Genomic DNA, 16,880 nt, shown 5'->3' with positions numbered 1-16,880 from the left:
AGAATAAGTAAAATAATTTTACTTCTCAAATCACTGATACATCTTGATCTTTGTTGAAGAGAACTTCCCTTAAAATGCCCTTTCCTACATTTTTATAAATTGCATTATTGATACTCTGATATATTGGGCTTTCATTTGGAGGACTTTTCCATGAAACACAAGTTTCTACATCCACAAAGGACATACTACTAAGAAAGATTTAAGAAAATTATGTCTTTTAATGGCAAAGCAACACCCATGGAAAATAACCAACATCAATTATAAACCATTGAAACGTATGGCCACCAAATGCTTATTTGGTTAATCTCTATTAAGAGCAATATAAATTTGATGTTAGTCACTTCTACTTGCAATCCAGAAACCAGAATGTGGAAAACCTTGCTGCTATTCCCTTCTCTGCCTCAGGAGGAAATCCACGTCTACCATTATACAGAAAATAACTCAAGAACTCTAAGGGCAGCTAGAGCACTGTACCACATATTCAATGACACACTCTTAATTGTCCTATGGATCTGTAAACATCCTGAGAAAACCAGTCAAAAAAAAACTCAAAAAAACCCAGGGAGACAAAGAGGGAATGGTACCATAACTCAGAGTATAAAAGAGACACTTGGATTTCAGTCTGGAATCAAGAAAACACTTCATTACCTCATGAAGGGGAGCAGCACCTACAGGAAAATCTGGAATGGCCTAACTAAACATACTCTTTGATACTAGCAAAAATTTGAGACAAAGTTCTCTTCTGAAGTTTCCATACTGCAAGTGACATGTAGCCATTCAGCTAAGATAAAGGGCGCTGTCACTGTCATCACTCATGAAAGCAGGGTAAAGAGAGATGGAAAGTGAGACTTCCCATTTCACTGTTTTTCCTTTGCCTAAGAATACACAAAAGCATTTGTTTTCACTTGACTTTCATTTGAGGAGGAAAAGCGTGCTTTGCTTCATTTTGTTTCAGTCTGAAACTAGTCAGGAGGAGGAAAATCTGACTTAAGGGTATTAGTAATTTGTGTAAACTAAGTCAAGCCCCAGTTCAGATATCTTTTAGGAACCAAAAAAGTCAAACAAGCCCTCCTTCCCTTCAACTCTCTCCCCCTTTTTTTTTGCTGACTCTGTAGACCAGAAGGATTCTGGGCTCTGAAGGCATGTGCAATTCACTGTTCACTGCACTATGACGGGTAGGTAGTTGAGAATCTATTTTGCCATAGCTAGCTCCACTCCAACCAAATATATAAGAAATTTAATGTTAACCATAAGATCACACGCTTTTCTAACCTCAGGTGTTTCTAGAATTGGGGCCTTAATACTCACTCATGTTCCACTTAATTTTATAATTCTTCATGCTAGTACCTGAAGTTGACTTTGGCCTCTAAGATATTAGAGCACATGTCTTTGGAAGGCAAAGGAAAATTAATTCAGTTCAGTGATTTGTGGCTGTTCAGTGGGTCAACCTACCCAGCAGGAAATTTGGCCTTTGCAGTGCATCTTCATTTATTTGATTTACTTAGATTTGATATCGTGTACATGAAAAACATGCAAAATCACGCCTATCTTGTACAGTAATGCACCTCTGACAGATATATGGGAAAAGAATCCAACAAAAATCAGTGGCTAACCCACAACAACCTCAAATAAAACACAACTTCTACCTAAACTTCCGCCAATAAAAACCGACACCCAGCCTCCATTTCAGTCCAGCCACTCCTAATGAATTGATATGTTGTTCCATCCAAGTCACGTGAGAGCAAGAAGTTTACATTTCTTGCCAGCAGAGACAGGCATCTGTGGTTCCACTGCATTTCTTACAGATTTCACAGAGTTATTTGCTGCGTACGGCGATCCTGCAAACATTTCATTGCACTAGAGATTTTGCTCACAGAATTCTGTTTTGGTCAGGAAATGCTTCTCCCCACATTCAAAGTTATGTGCACACCTTCAGGTTTGCAAAAACAGACATCAGAGTGGTAAGAGGCACCACAATAACAAACACTGTTATAGGCAATTAGCCATATGTCGGCGATTTAATCTACTGCTATAAACCCTGAGTGTTACCACAAGAAAGTAATTGGAATTAATTTGGACACTGTTTTACTAAATATTTCAAGTAATTATTCTACAGTAATCAGAACATCAATTCTGATGAAGAATGTTAGTTTGTGTGCTGCATGAAATCAGCACACAAGTTCCTACAAATGCAGTCATATTTCTTTCTCTCATGTGTGAAGTGTGGTATTAAGCTATAGCTCATCTCCAAAGTTGTTTGGCTTTCTGCTTGTTGTGCCTTTAATCGTAATTTGATTCACCCAGAAGTGAAAAAAAAATGTATTCAATGGGAATGTTCACAAAAACAAGGATAAAATACATCACAAGAGTTTATCTCTTGTTCTCTTATATTTAAATGGAAATTATTACAAAATTCACCTGCCTGCACACCTGTGTTCTACAAATTAGTGATATCATAAATGTAAAGAAATAACAGGTATAGTTCCCTTTTTGTGAGAAAGTGTGAGCACTATTTTATTTTCTCTTGAGTACAGTTCATGGAAGTAGTCTTTCAAAGACATTGAATCAAAAATTCTGGTCATAAAAGGATGACTGAATTGAGTCCACCTCCATGCCTCAACCCTTCAAAACAATGGCTGTATCATTAATGATAACCTACTGTATCATGCTATCCAAGGAAATAGACGTAATGAATCTGAGCTGGCTACCTCAGGAATGCGTCTATTGAGCATCTGAATTGAAATTGCTGTTCAAAAGGTTTCCAAGCACTCTTCCTGAAGTGTTATCTAAATGTACAGTAACCACTAACAAGATTGTTCAAGTGTTTTTAAAAACCATTGTAATTATTTATATTTGATTATGCTTTTATTTCTTTTTTATGTAATAATTTTCCTGGAAAACCAGGTGGTCAGATTTTGAAAGAGCTTCAGGAGCAACTGCACAGACTAGGCCTTCACCACATTAATGAAGAACCCATGCAGTGAAATAGTGACTAGTTGTCTTTGTTGTTTCTCATGATGTATAAAGACTGCCCAGAAAATTATAAAGTTTAAAATCTGCAGGTTCCAGAATAGAGAGCTACATTGGGGAAATATTGCCACAGCCCACATTGATGCCCCAACAGAGACATGACTACAAAAAGCTATTGGACAGCCTCTAGGAGAGAAAATCTAGCATGAAATTAAAAGCAAAGACACATTTGTGTCCGGGAAGTCACATACCACCAGAAACTGTGAGAGGATACCAGAGTAGCACCATCATATGTTGTCCCTGTTTTAACATCAGGCACCTCCCCAGCTGCTGAAACAAATTCTTATCTGGCCCAGCCCAGCCACGCTTACATTCCAAGAAAACATTCAGTTGGGGGTGGAAATACCTTGTTAGAAACATAACCGATTCTACTTTATCTTGTATATATCAGTGAAACTGTTGAAGTCATCTCACATGAATAATTAAAATTACAAAGGTCACTTAAAAACTCTTCACTTACCAACAGCAGTAATTGACACCATGTCATACAAAAGGCAGAACTAAGGGAAGAGCTCTGCACAGAGAAACAATCTCCCTGTTCAGTCCTGGCTATAGAGTTATGTCAAAAATCACTCTGGAGAGCCCCATCCCACTGCACCCCACATTTTCAGACTACTCAGCAGACTCAGGAAAGATGCAAGCATTGCAAAATAAGCCCTTAATGTATGTACATCAAAGCAGATCATTTTAAGAGCTTTCAGGCAGGCGGTCGATCAGCACTTACACTGCAGACAAAGCTCAACGTGCTCATTTCCAGGAAGTTATTTGATAACTGCTGTTAAAATGGAGATAGTTCCTGAAGGAAACCATTCAGCTGTGAGTGATACCCCTTGTAAGACGCATGAACCTTAACCACAGCCAACGCCAAACAGAGGAGAATCTGCTGTCTCAAAGCGCACAAAGAATTTGAGCCATTTCTCCTCCTGCCTGTGGGAAGCTAGGGGGCAGGGAAGGGGACAGCTAGGGTTAGGAGATGGATGACATTCAGCTAAGGACTCGCCCAAGGCAGAGGAGCCAGGTGCCACCCACCCCACTGCTGGCAGGCAACATGCCAAGAGAAGAAGCTGGCTGAGCGACAGCTGTGACCAGGAGTTGCTGCATCAAAAAATGGATTTCCTAGGAGGCCAGGCTGGTGGGGGCCATGCAAACTTTTCAATTTTTCCATGTTATTATGGGAAACAAAACCTCTGGGACAGGCACAGCATATTCCATCTTTCAAGCCAACCTTGAGGCTGGCCATAGCTAGTCCTGTAACATAGATGTCGGTAGGAGCAGACAGGATAAATCTCTCACCACTCATCCCACTCTGTGCTGCACTTGTGCTGCCATCCTCCTCTACAAGGCACTGGGTGCACAAGCATGTCCAAAACACAGCTTTTACCCAATTCCAACCACTGCTTGTATGCTTCAGAAAAAAAGCAAAGCTTGGAATTGAAACTCAAGTTACCAGCATACAGAACTCTTCCTTGCTTAGTAAAAACCAATGGAGTTATCAAGTAATTTCTGAGTTCAGAGCTTAATAATTACATGCCCAGCATTTGAGTTCACTCAAGGCCTCAAGCATTGCTCCGAGCACAATCCACCCAACTGAAAACTGTCTGTGTTTCTGGGCATTTAGGTAATGTATGCTTTTATCTTGGGAACTTTTATACTGGGATGAATTTGACCAGCAGTAATTGGATTTAGATAAGCAACTCTGAGGCTCTTTCATTCTTGTGAATTAATATCCAAATAGCATAACCAGGTTTATTTTGTTTAAAGCAGACTCTATTAGGCAATTCATGGGTTTTGGGAGAAAATAAAGCCCACATTATGGAGACCTAAAGTATGGAAAGAACTGCTGTTGAATTTCTTGGAGAGACATTTTTCCTATAATACACTGTGACATGAACTTACAATATCCAAACACATTCAAAGGGGAAATTCACTCAAAAACAAATTTTTTAATATATTTGCATTATAATTTCTGGGAATTTCATCTTCTGCATGGCATTTTAAATGCTTACATTTTTCCCCAAAACGTAAAGACATTCTGTCCCTTAAAGACTGAGTTGCTTTGTTGCCCTCTCTCTGTATATTATTTTTAATTTAAAAAAAAACCCTAAAAAACCTGAAAATTTAGGACAAAATTCTCATATTCATACAAAAATATAACAAAAAATACATGCCACTCAGAGCACCTCACACAGAGCAGTGTATGGCTTGGGGAACAAACAGAAGGAGCTACTTGCAGGGAACTCATGGCGTATGGGACTTACAAGACCACGCTTCTGTAAGAATTTAACATTTGGATGCTCTGTCTTCTCTAATTACTTTGGTCTGGCTGTCATGTTTACAAAAATCATTCCTTCACTCAGTAAAATACAAGCTCTTCACACTGTCTCTCACAGTATCCCACTGGAGAAAATGTCCAGCACCCAGCTGGATAAACACATCTTGCAATGGGTGAGCAACTGGCTTATGGGCTGGGCACAAAGGGTCACAGTGAATGAGGGGACATATACTGGGGTTCCACTATGTGGGATTGAAAAACCCCACTAGTGGGGTTCCACAGGGTTCCATCCTCAGCCCAGTGCTCAAAATCTTTGCAAATGGCTTGGGCACAGGACTGGAAGGGATGCTAAATTTGCAGAGAATACAAAAGTGGGACGAGCTGTTGTTTCTCTCGAGGGCACAGAGACCTCGACAAATCACAGGACTGTGCAATCACCAACAGCATGAGGCCTAACAAGGGAAAGTGACAGATTCTGTGCTTGGGACAGGACAATCCTGGATGTATGGACAGACTGGGGAATGAGAAGCTGGAGAGCAGCGCTGCACAAAGGGACCTGGGGGTCCTGGTTGATGGTCCTGGAATGAGAGCCAGCAGTGCCCTGGCAGCCAGGAGGGCCTGCCCTGTCCTGGGGGGCATCAGGGACAGCATCACCAGCCAGGCAAGGGAGGGGATTGTCCTGCTCTGCTCTGAGCTGGGGCAGCCTCACCTCGAGTGCTGCGTGCAGTTTTGGGTGCCACAATCTAAGAAAAGTATAAAGCTAAAAGACAGTGTCCAAAGGAGGGCTGTGAAGATGGTGAGGGGTCTCGGAGGGAAGCCATATGAGGAGCAGCTGAGGTCTCTTGGTCTGGTAAACCTGGAGGAGACTGATGGGTCGAGACCTCATCGCAGCCTGCAACTTCCTTGTGAGGAAGAGGAGGGGCAGGCACTGATCTCTTCCCTGTGGTGACCAGTGACAGGATCCGAGGGAATGGCCTGAAGTTGTGCGAGGGATGGTTTAAGTAAGGGTTTTTCACCCAGAGGGTGACTTTGATGATCCTAGTGGGTCTCTCCCAAGTCTGCACAGAATATTCTGTGAAGTTAGTAAACAATCTAGACTAACAACTTGTCCAAGAGTTTAAGGAATGTCACAAAAAAAGGGATAGGGGCCTCTTAAATCTTTTGTTTGTACATCTAAACCAGCCCTGAGTCATTAGCACCAAATTCTGAAAGGGCAGCTCAGCAATTTTGAAACTGAGATCTTCTACTTCTGATCTTAACGGCACAATGAGAAGCCTAGTTTTAAGCAGACAGTAATGAACATTATAGCATGTGGGAAGAGTGAATTTTCAAGAGAATGCAAGCTGATGAATCACTAAAACAACATATACATATTCAATAGTATCTTCTGGTACAGATATTTACTACTAAGGGTGTAGTGATTTCATTCATACATGGGCCAATTAGGCATCATTGTCCCACATCCACTGAAAATATATTTTTCGGAACTAGGAGAGAGAAAAAGCTACAAAATCCATAAAATAACTACATTATATAACATGTCTATAAACACTATTATTGCTTTAGACAAATAAAATCCAAGATCTTACCATTCTATTGAAGAATGGTTCCGTGTTAGGAAGAAAGAACCTAAAAAGCTATTTTAGATTATGGATCATGCAATTTACAGATCATATTCAGAAATCCCACTTTTCAGAAGATGCAAGCACCATTTATCTCAAATCACAGGGCTCTAATAGAGCCCTGGAAGGCTGTCTTAGGTCCTTTGGTGCTCTTTTATTGAAGAATAGGGAAAATTTAGAAGTTTTAGTCAAGATGGCTTCTTGTAAAATTTCAACAACCTCAGAAAGATAATCCTGTAAATAAACAGGCACGTAAAGAAACACCTACAACTAAAAAAAATTCCTTTGCTGTTAAAATTCTAGCTTTCCTTTCCAAAAGAAAATCTACTGCTATTAAAGCCCAGGAATGTGTCTTGCCTTCACCCTCACAAAATTGAAAGACTTGTCTCACATTAAAGTTAGAAATGTATTTACCAGACAACACATATTTTTACCAGGAAAGAGAAGGTCATACTTCATATTCAAACTAATCTGCATTTATATATCTATATATGAACCTTCACCTCTGGAAAAACAATTTCCTATGAGAGTGTGCAGGCTTGAAGGCTTATTGCAATTGTTTTAAGTATTTGGGAAATTAAACCAGGTAAAACAGAAGCTAAAGTAAATGAAATTTAAACAGACACAACATTTGTTACAACAGTAAGACCTTGAAGTTTCAGACCTGCAAGATGTATATAATTTTAGTAGTTCACAGGTAACTTTTCCCGTAACCTTGTCCCTTTCTTTGCCAAAATCAGAATAAGAATTTTTTCAGCATATAAATTAAGTGGTTTAATCTAACACTTTCAGACATCAAAGATAGTTTTTTCATTGCCTTCAGTAGGTTCCATCTCAAATCCTATAGATAGAGTTTACAATAAGGCTATCACACCCTTGTTACCCAGGACAGAATAAAACACCACTTACTAATGTGGCACTCCCCACAATAGCATGACATTTTACAGAGCAGAGTTTTTCCTCAGCTTGTTGCAAGTAAGACACTTGTCTATTAGCTGCAGTTTCTATTCTAAATGCTGTTTTTTCTTAATTAGTGCCATGTATTATATTCATATTAAATCTGTATATTTAAATATTGAAGCTATTTAAGACTATTTAAAAATTAATTACATTATTGTATATCATATCAAAATTATTACATTTGTGTTTTTACTTTGACAGAAAACTATGTTTTTCCCTCACACTTCTGCCATGACAAATAACCAGTGTTAATAATTAATTATCAAAATATTCTACAGTTGCTAAATTAAGTATGGAAAACTAAATTCATGCACAAATTACTAACTATGATTTCATGCAGTACAGTTCAGTTCTTTTTCTGGGCCATCATTAAATCTTCAATTACTAATTATTCCACATTTTCAAGAATTCAGATGTCTTAAAAAATAAAATGCAACTTTTGTTTGCAGACACTTAGCAGTGCCTCTAAATTTTCTGTATGATAGCAGGCACTTTTGGGAAGACAGCTTAGGGATCTGAAACCCTTCAGGGAATGAGATGTGGTTTACTGTAGCCTGTCACAAATGATAATGCCAGGCATACCCTAATTTTCAAAAGGCAGTGGATTTATTAAAAGTCCAGATCTTTTCTAGGATAAAGACATTGCTCATCAGAATTGGAAATAAAAAAAAGAAGCACTTCTTCAAACTTAAAGAATTTCCTCTATCCAACAATTCAATTATTTTAGATATTGTGAAAATACCTCCCCTCTCCCTAACATATCATTCCAAAATGTAGAATTTGTTTGCTTTGTATGTTCTAGCATGCTGTGCTGTCTTGAATCCAATTTCTCACTCACAGTTTTGCTTACTTACGGAAGATTCATTGTTAAATTACAGTTGGTATGAACCAGCATGCCAGCATACCATGATATTAATCTCTGAAGTGTTCAATCATTTAACAATAGCCTCATTATTCAAGGGAACTCTGAGAATTCAGTTTGCGAAGATTTTCTGACATTTCACTAAAACAATTTACTCTTAAAAGAATTCAATGACTGCAATATATTGTAATATATATATGTATATATACATGCCTCAATCAGATGGTTCCTCTCTAATAATAGACAAGAAAAAGAAGAGGAATTGAAAAGAAAAGGAATTACAGATAAAAGCAAGAACTCCAGCTACCACCAGGGACTGTAAACTCAAACTGATAATTTAAAGCTAAAGCATTTTATAGGGTTCACACAGAGGCCACTTGAGTCAAATGTGTGAGTGAGACTTCTTGAGTTCACACAGCTCCCATTTCATTATTTACAAGTTAGAAAACTCCAGGTACTTGGGTTGTCTTTAGAAATAATATAGTTTTGAAAGGAACTGTTTCTTCAGTATTTTACATTGCAAAATACATCATTTGGGAACTACATCATAGAAAATATTCTTTTTCTTCAATATATTTAGTTTAATCCTTTTATTTCCAGGGCTGGAATGTCACAGTTGTATTCACTTTCCAAAGGCTGAACTTTGAAAAAAGTGGCACAGAGGCGCATATTTTTTTCTGCCTGAAATTTTCAAGAAGAAACAGCAAGAGCTTGGATTTGGATTTTTACAATTATGCGGGCAAAAGTTCACACTGCTCCCTCAGAACTGGGACAGAATACCTCTGGGTTTGAGTTCCTTTGAATTTTAATTCCATCTAGTATATTTATAAAAGCAAAGATTTCTTAGTCCATTTATTTGTACAACTCTAACATAATGACAGGCTCGGGAGAGTGTGTGAAAGCAGATTTGATAAGCTATTTGTCCGTGATACTTTTGAATACTCGTGCACAAGTACAATTTCAGGCATGTTGAACTTAAACAGGATGAACGACATTTCTCAAGGTTAAATTATGTTTGTAGGCTCATAAATTATTGTGCTTGTTTGGTGTGAAAAGTCTTCCCTACAGCCTCGACACAGCAAACAGATGTACACGGGACATACAAGTGCAAGTTCCCTGTCAGCCAAGGCTTTTCTTTCCTCAGCGCAAGGCCTATAACCACCACGGTAATTAGTCTGAAGAAGACAAATCTGCTCTGGCTGGTAACTCACCACAACTCCCAGGTATTCACCAAAACCTTCTCTTGAGTGATAGTTATGTCAACAATTAAATTCAAACTAGGTGAAGCTGCCCCACATGCAATATAGATACACAATTTATGAATCATGTGATAATATTTTTGTGTTTTCAAATCCACTAAAAACTTGCAAGTAAATGCAGCATTAAATGAGGTCACCTGATAGGAAAACACATTTATGGGTTTAAAAAGAAAATTCATTTAGAGTCTTTGTCTACTGTATAAATAATTATTCACTCTTTATTATCCAATGACAGATGGACATATCTGAACATATGAGCCTCACTATGTCAGGTGGATAAATATCTTTGGAGGGGGAAAGCTTATTGAAAATTTCACTTTGGATCAGACTCTTGCTTTCCAGAAATGTGGTACCCTTCTGCTGGCTCCAAGGGCTGCCCTAATTTATACTGATGGAGCAATTGCCCTTGTCTTGAACTGTTGAAGATCTACTTTGAGAAAACATCAAGGGGTAAGTTGTGCAGCTTAACTGGCACACTCTGTAGCTATCTGCTCATCAGTCAACACTTCTGAGCCTAACAAAAACAAAATTTTAGTTAACAAAAATCTTGTGCCAGCTGCCCCCACTAGACACCTTGGCCATGAGTCTTCTACAGAAGAAAAGCCAGCACTGGCAATTGCTGTGCTCTGCTGTGGTTCAGTTTGTGCCCAAAAACAGCCAACAGGGACCAGGAAGGGATGAGACAAGCCATGGGATTCACTAAAGAAATAAACTCTTTAAAGCCATAGAGTCTTCTGTCCTTAAAAGGACATATGGTTGGTCTGGCTAAGCAGAACCCTAGAAGGAAAGCAATAAAGAGATGCATTGTAGCCCATCCTTTCTGAAATATCCATGGGCAGATCTACAGAAAGGCACAAGAATTTAAATACTTTATGTTTCTGCTGAAAAATTTTACCCCAGGAACATAAGACTCACTGAAAAAACACAGTGGGCCCATTTTGAAATCTGACCAGTAATGCTGAGTTTGGAAGCAATTTAGCTTCAATTGCTTGGGAGCCCTCAAGAAAAGACTTTTGTATATTACTGGCTTCAGGCATCTTCAAATAAACTAATTAAATAAGATACAATCCTCCAACCATATAAAGATACACATGGAAAATCTGAGACCTCATTCTGAGTATTGGGCATACTTTGAGAGAGAGAGAACTGATTCACTGGGATAAATCTTCCTGAAACTGGTCAAGGAGCATAGCACTGTCAATTGCTCTTTCATGCACAAGAAAAAGATATGAAGTTAATTTTGATATTAAAAAATTAGAAATAAATATGAGACATCCTTTTCTTTTGCTTATATATTTCAAGGCCCTGTTATAGACTCAGGCTGTATTTTCATGCTTCTCTGTAGAGACATGAGGGAAAGAAACATACATTTTTGTAAGAACTGAAAGCTGAGTTCTCTACCTTATCACATGCCTAAGGAACTAAGGGTTTAAGAAACAAATACTGTGAACCTAGCAATAAAATTTTGAGACATGGCAACACCAAGGGCTACGTCTTCATCAAATATTAGTGAACAACTCCAGCTAGGGTAAGAACACTGCTTGACAGTTGCATGGTTTGGCTCCCAGAAAACAATCCCAAGGAAAAAAAAATTATAGCAAGGAACAAATCCAGCCTGTGATCTATTCCCTACTTTATAAAAAGAGCTGGATTTAAAGACAGATCAAAGCCCACAGTGCTGACACTCCTCACTTTATGCTATCACACACATAAATAACAAGTATATCCTATACAGATAAATTATATTCCAGCATAGCTATTCGGCCAAATATAATCTCCCAGAGGTGCTGAGTTTGAAAATTAGTAACACAAAATTTACAATGATCACCTATAGCAGCAAGCTGCCTGCTTTTTGAACCTCCCATCAGAAGCAGCGAAAGCACACAAAACCTATGTAAAAAGGTCACAGTCATGCTTCATGGAGTCAAACACACATCCTACAAGAAACAGGCAAATATTCTGCAAATATTTACAACTGTGAATGACTGAATTAATATCCTGGACAGTCTTGAATGCACCCAATGGCCAGCTTTCATCAACCTAGCACTTGCAGTATCAGACCATGTATTTATGCATTCCTAAAACATTCACATCTTATTCATCAACAGCATTTGCACTCTTTCCTCTCACTGACTCAGACTTTGGGAGTTTCTGACCCTTTCTCTTTCTGCTGTTCAAGAAAGGAAGTTCTCAAAAGACCAACATCTTGAGTAAGAAGCCAAGGCAAAAGAAAAGGTCTGCTCTAGCTACTCATTTCCCATATGCCTTTGCCCTTCGCTTTACTTGGGCTTGTTCCAGAGACCACAGAGATCAAGAGAAAAACCTGCGGATTTGCCCTGTTTTGCAATTTCTGAGAGGCATTACATGTTACTCTACATGCAACATTCCATTTTTAAAGACAATTTCCTATGTTCAGACTTCAGTTTCTTTGTGATTCCCACATTCTCAGGACAACAGTTTCTTTGTTCAAGCTTCCATGTTTATGGTATGTTATCTTATCTCTGGTTTAGCCTTTAATATTGAGTAGAGTCAGAAAAGAATCATCCTCTTGTTTGAGATGCAAAGGTTTATGTCTGCTTACATTTTTAAGATACACAAACATACTTTAAAAGGTCTAAAAAAATATACTCTTATTAATGCTGTTATCTGAACAATGATATTTAACCCCAGTTGCAGCTTAGTTCCCTTATCTCCCCTGTGAAATAGCTTTTGTTTCTCAAGGATGCTGTCATGTTAGTCTCTTATCAGAGTCTGAAACAACTTTCCCCCGCTCCGCAAAGGGAACAGCAAAGTTGAATTAGAAGGAAATCCACAGAAGAGAGAGTGAAACAAACTATTACAGTGGTGGGAGAGGGAGGGAGAATTTTCATAGCCTCGAGGCCACCCAAAGTTGAGAGAGACACAATGTCACAGTGAAGCTGATTCAGAGAAGAGACACAAAAGCATAAGAGTGGAGAATGGCAGAAAAATTCAGGCCCTAGTCTGAATTCCCAAACTGCATCCGCACATGGTGAGGAACACAAGGACCTGCCCACATCACAGCCATGCCAGTTTTGCAGGAGAACATGGCTGTGTTCTCAGCTGGCTTTGACCTGGTCCCAGGTTTCACTGCATGGCTCTAATATCCAGAAGCATCTTCAATAGAGGCTCCTTCAGGAACTGCATGCTGTGAATGTGAAATGCACACTACTGACTCAGTTCTGCATGCTTTTCCCTATCTAAAAGAAAGCACTTAAGAAGAGAAAAAAGAGTCATCATTTGTTTAAACCCCAGGCAGGGTTCTCGCCAACCTCCCCATGTCCCCCATCCCCAACTTTCTCCCAGAGGCTGATTTCTTGCCCACCTCTAAGATTAGTATGTTCAAGACCTGCTCAATTTTGACAGGGGAAGAAAAAAAACCACCTTGAACAGAAAGCCTTTTGAGTCTTCCCTTACTTTTGAAGCCTTTGTATTTTTTAATCCCTGCTCTACCAATTTTGTCCCCTATTCCCCTCCTCCCCTTCAGTGGAAATTTTCTACTCTTTACAAGCCTGTCTCTCTGCAGAAAATTGATTTCCCCTAGGATACAGCCATCCTACTGTTCTATGCATGGTCATTAATGACCATCCTGTTCACCACAGAGACAGACAGACACGGTGGCACTCCTCCCCTGCTCCTTAGCACAGAAAGCACACGGGGGAAAATTGTACCAGCCTCAGAGCTCAACCATACCAAGAGTTCATCGTCCCCAGAAGATACCATACAAAATCCCCAAATGAGCTGTTACAAGAATAAAATTATTCTTGCTGGTTTCTGTCACTCTTTACTTCCACTGCATGAGATTGAATTTTTGTTAATGGCTCCCAGGTAACAACCATTATGCAGTTTCCTCTCTCCCAGAGGAGCTAGTTCCCTTCTTCCCCCACATGGGAACAAACCCTAATCAGATGTTACTTGGACTCATACAGGTTTTTACTTGGGGACTGGTATCAGGCTATTCAAGGGCAGAATGCATTTCAGCACAGACTGCACAACCTGCCTGAAGATGTGAGAAAATACCTGGGTGCTGCACTTCTTGCCATTTCAGCTGCTTTGCAAGTAGTGTACCTGCTGGCTTTACCATCTTACATGTAAGGTAGAGATCTGCCATCTTACATCTGACTGCAGCAACATCCTGTCCTTGGAGTGACAGGCAATTCTCCCCTTGACTCTTGGTGTCTCTGATGCCAATGGGTAGCACAAAATGACTGTACTCACAAAACTGCTTAAGCCTTCTCTAGAAACATCTTGTGGATGGACTCTAAATTGATTCATCTCCTTCTTGACCCATGAGGTTCTTTTAAGAACTTCCTTTTGTCCCTGCTGCTAGAGGGAGGTACAATGGAGGACTCGAAGTCACAAGCTACATTACTAGTTTCAGCAGGACCAAATATAAGGAAAATTATTCATAAAGCTTAAAGATGGATATTGAGCTGGCTTTTGTGCTTTCTGTTTAATATTCAGCTTGGTTCCAATGAATTTACATTAAATAAAAAGGAACAATGTCTTTAAATCAAAAGGCAAATTTTAAACAAAAGAAAATCTTTTTAGTGACTGGGATCAGAAAAAAACTCTAAAAATTACCTCTGAAACTGGAAGAGGGCCTTAGCTACTGAACTGCAACTTGATCTGAAAAATGTCAACACAGTGAATGCCTGATCCAGCACGTCAGAAAAACTGGGGTGGGGAACTGCCCAAACCAAGATGTTCATATTTAAATCTCACATTGTCCAGCTACACTTTGTATATTGTGCCATGATTTCTTTATATAACTCTCAATAATGCTGGCTGATATTAACCAAGGAAATCCTCTGCATACAAACAGGACAATCCACTCCACTGTAGGTCCCATAAAATCACACGCTCTGTGGAAATTTCCAAATACCTCGACACAATATGGGTGAGTTAAGGATAAAGTTTCAAGCCTGAACTCCATAATTTCCTGTCTTTTGTTGGTCTATGCAGCCCTTTAATGCTACGTTAATATCATTTCTGTGGGTGTGATTGAATTACCTGCCACTCCTGATGCCAGCATTAGTGGATTTCTGTGTAACAGGAGAGCACACTTTACTGCTCATACTGTTACTAAATACCATTAAGCAGAGCAGCTGCAACCCTCCTGATAGCAGGACTGGAGGGCTACCTCGTTAGGAGGGGACAAGCACTTTACTGCTGGCACACAGCCTGAATCCCAAGAGACCTCAGCACGTCCAATTTGCCCTGATGTCCCCACCAGGCAGCCTGCCACAGCATATCCCCTCAGCCAGAAAAGGTCCCCAGGCCTGTAAGTCTGCTGAGATGCAGAGATCTCTCTCATGTGCAGAGATCTCTCTCACAGGCTCAACATCCCGAGTCCTACACGATGCTGCCGTGACTTGGCAGCTTGAAAAGATAGAGATGTATTTACTTGGAGACCTTTTGGCTCCAGGTGCAACAGAGGGCTGCTAAACTGTCCATTGAGAGCACGTCTCACACACTGGTTGGTGACAGCTACTAACTGGTGCCACACTGCTTTAAAAATCCCTTTCCCAAGTCTTTGTGGAGAGATTAAAATGCCATATGTACGTGAATTGCAAAAACACCACAGCAGCCTCCAAAGGGAGATTCAACACAAGTTTCTTAATACCCTTGCCCTGCTAACCAGCACCTCCTAAGCAAATATGAGCCTGATTACTCTGCAGACACATCCCTCTTTAGAGGAGGATTGCATCAGAGAAGAGAGGGAGAGATGAGGAGCAATGGAAAAAAGAATGAGGGAGAATGAGGAGTTTACACATAGTTGGCTCACTACACACTGACAGACAAAATCATCCAAGCAGTTGCAATGAGCTGTAGTTAAACTTCCTGCCTCTCTTATCCACCTCTTCCTCACCAAAAATACCTCTATGCTGCCTATGCAGCTACACTTGACCAGAAGCAGTGGGATTGCTAGCAGCTGCTAGCAATGAACTAACCACAGCCCCATGGGAACAGCATGGCAGGGACACAGGAGGGACAAGAAATGTCGTCCTGTTATTGAGAGAAATTCTTGTTTCTCTATATCTAAGTTCAGTAAGAACCAACAAACAAACACAGGAATCTAATAAGAATTACCACTTGCAAATCCTGTATTACAAAAGAGAGAGTTTTTTCTTACCACTCCATGAGAACAGACATAGAACAACTACAGTTCCAGAAAGTGCTGATAGCATTTACCAGCTGTATCATTACAACCTGACTCCCAGACCTGCTAACAGTTATGTCTGTACTCCAATTCTTACGTTAGGCAATGACTAAAATCACAGCATGAGTATAGTGCCCTGCTTTCGTTTAAACCCCACCAAGGACTTGGTAATTTTTCATTTTTTCCACCATAGGCATCATTTTTCCATCTAGAAGCACTTGCCTTCACTTTATTTTATTCTGAGTCAAGAGATTGTCCTATATGAATCCTTCAGGTCCTTGAACTGGCTGTATGTTCATATATGTGATAGGAATTCATTTCTTATAAGGCACTTCATTTGTTCCTAAGGCACTTAAAAAACTTTATATTGAAATATTGTGTTAAATTATTATAATTTAAAAAACTTCCTAGCCATAGTCCATTTGATTGGCAATTCTAAATTTGGTGTTGATTTAAGCAGAGGAGACCAAATACATTAAAAATGAGTAGAGAAATTGTTAGTTATGGCTTAGATGCAAATTCCTTACTTTTAAAAGTAAAGCTTCAAGGGTGCTGCAGTTTTCTCATTCTATGGGGTTGCTCACAGCCAAGGATGGACAGACACACGACTAAACATTAAAGGTAATCAAAACCTCAGAGGTTTAGAGATGAGTTTCTGCTTCTGACCTAATGTCAGTACCAGTGTTCTGTGATC

General features: G+C 39.5%; 1 protein-coding gene across 6 annotated transcripts in view; it reads right to left on the bottom strand.

Moving 5' to 3' along the window:
* RBMS3 (RNA binding motif single stranded interacting protein 3) overlaps nt 1–16,880 on the bottom strand; it is a 712,273-nt gene that overhangs the window by 321,635 nt on the left and 373,758 nt on the right. The gene's annotated exons all lie outside the window — the stretch shown is intronic.

The sequence above is a fragment of the Camarhynchus parvulus genome, chromosome 2 (genome assembly GCF_901933205.1).
Source record: "Camarhynchus parvulus chromosome 2, STF_HiC, whole genome shotgun sequence".
In the NCBI taxonomy this organism is placed as follows: Eukaryota; Metazoa; Chordata; class Aves; order Passeriformes; family Thraupidae; genus Camarhynchus; species Camarhynchus parvulus.
Note: the sequence above shows the minus strand (reverse complement) of the source record. Positions and strands in the feature narration are given on the sequence as shown.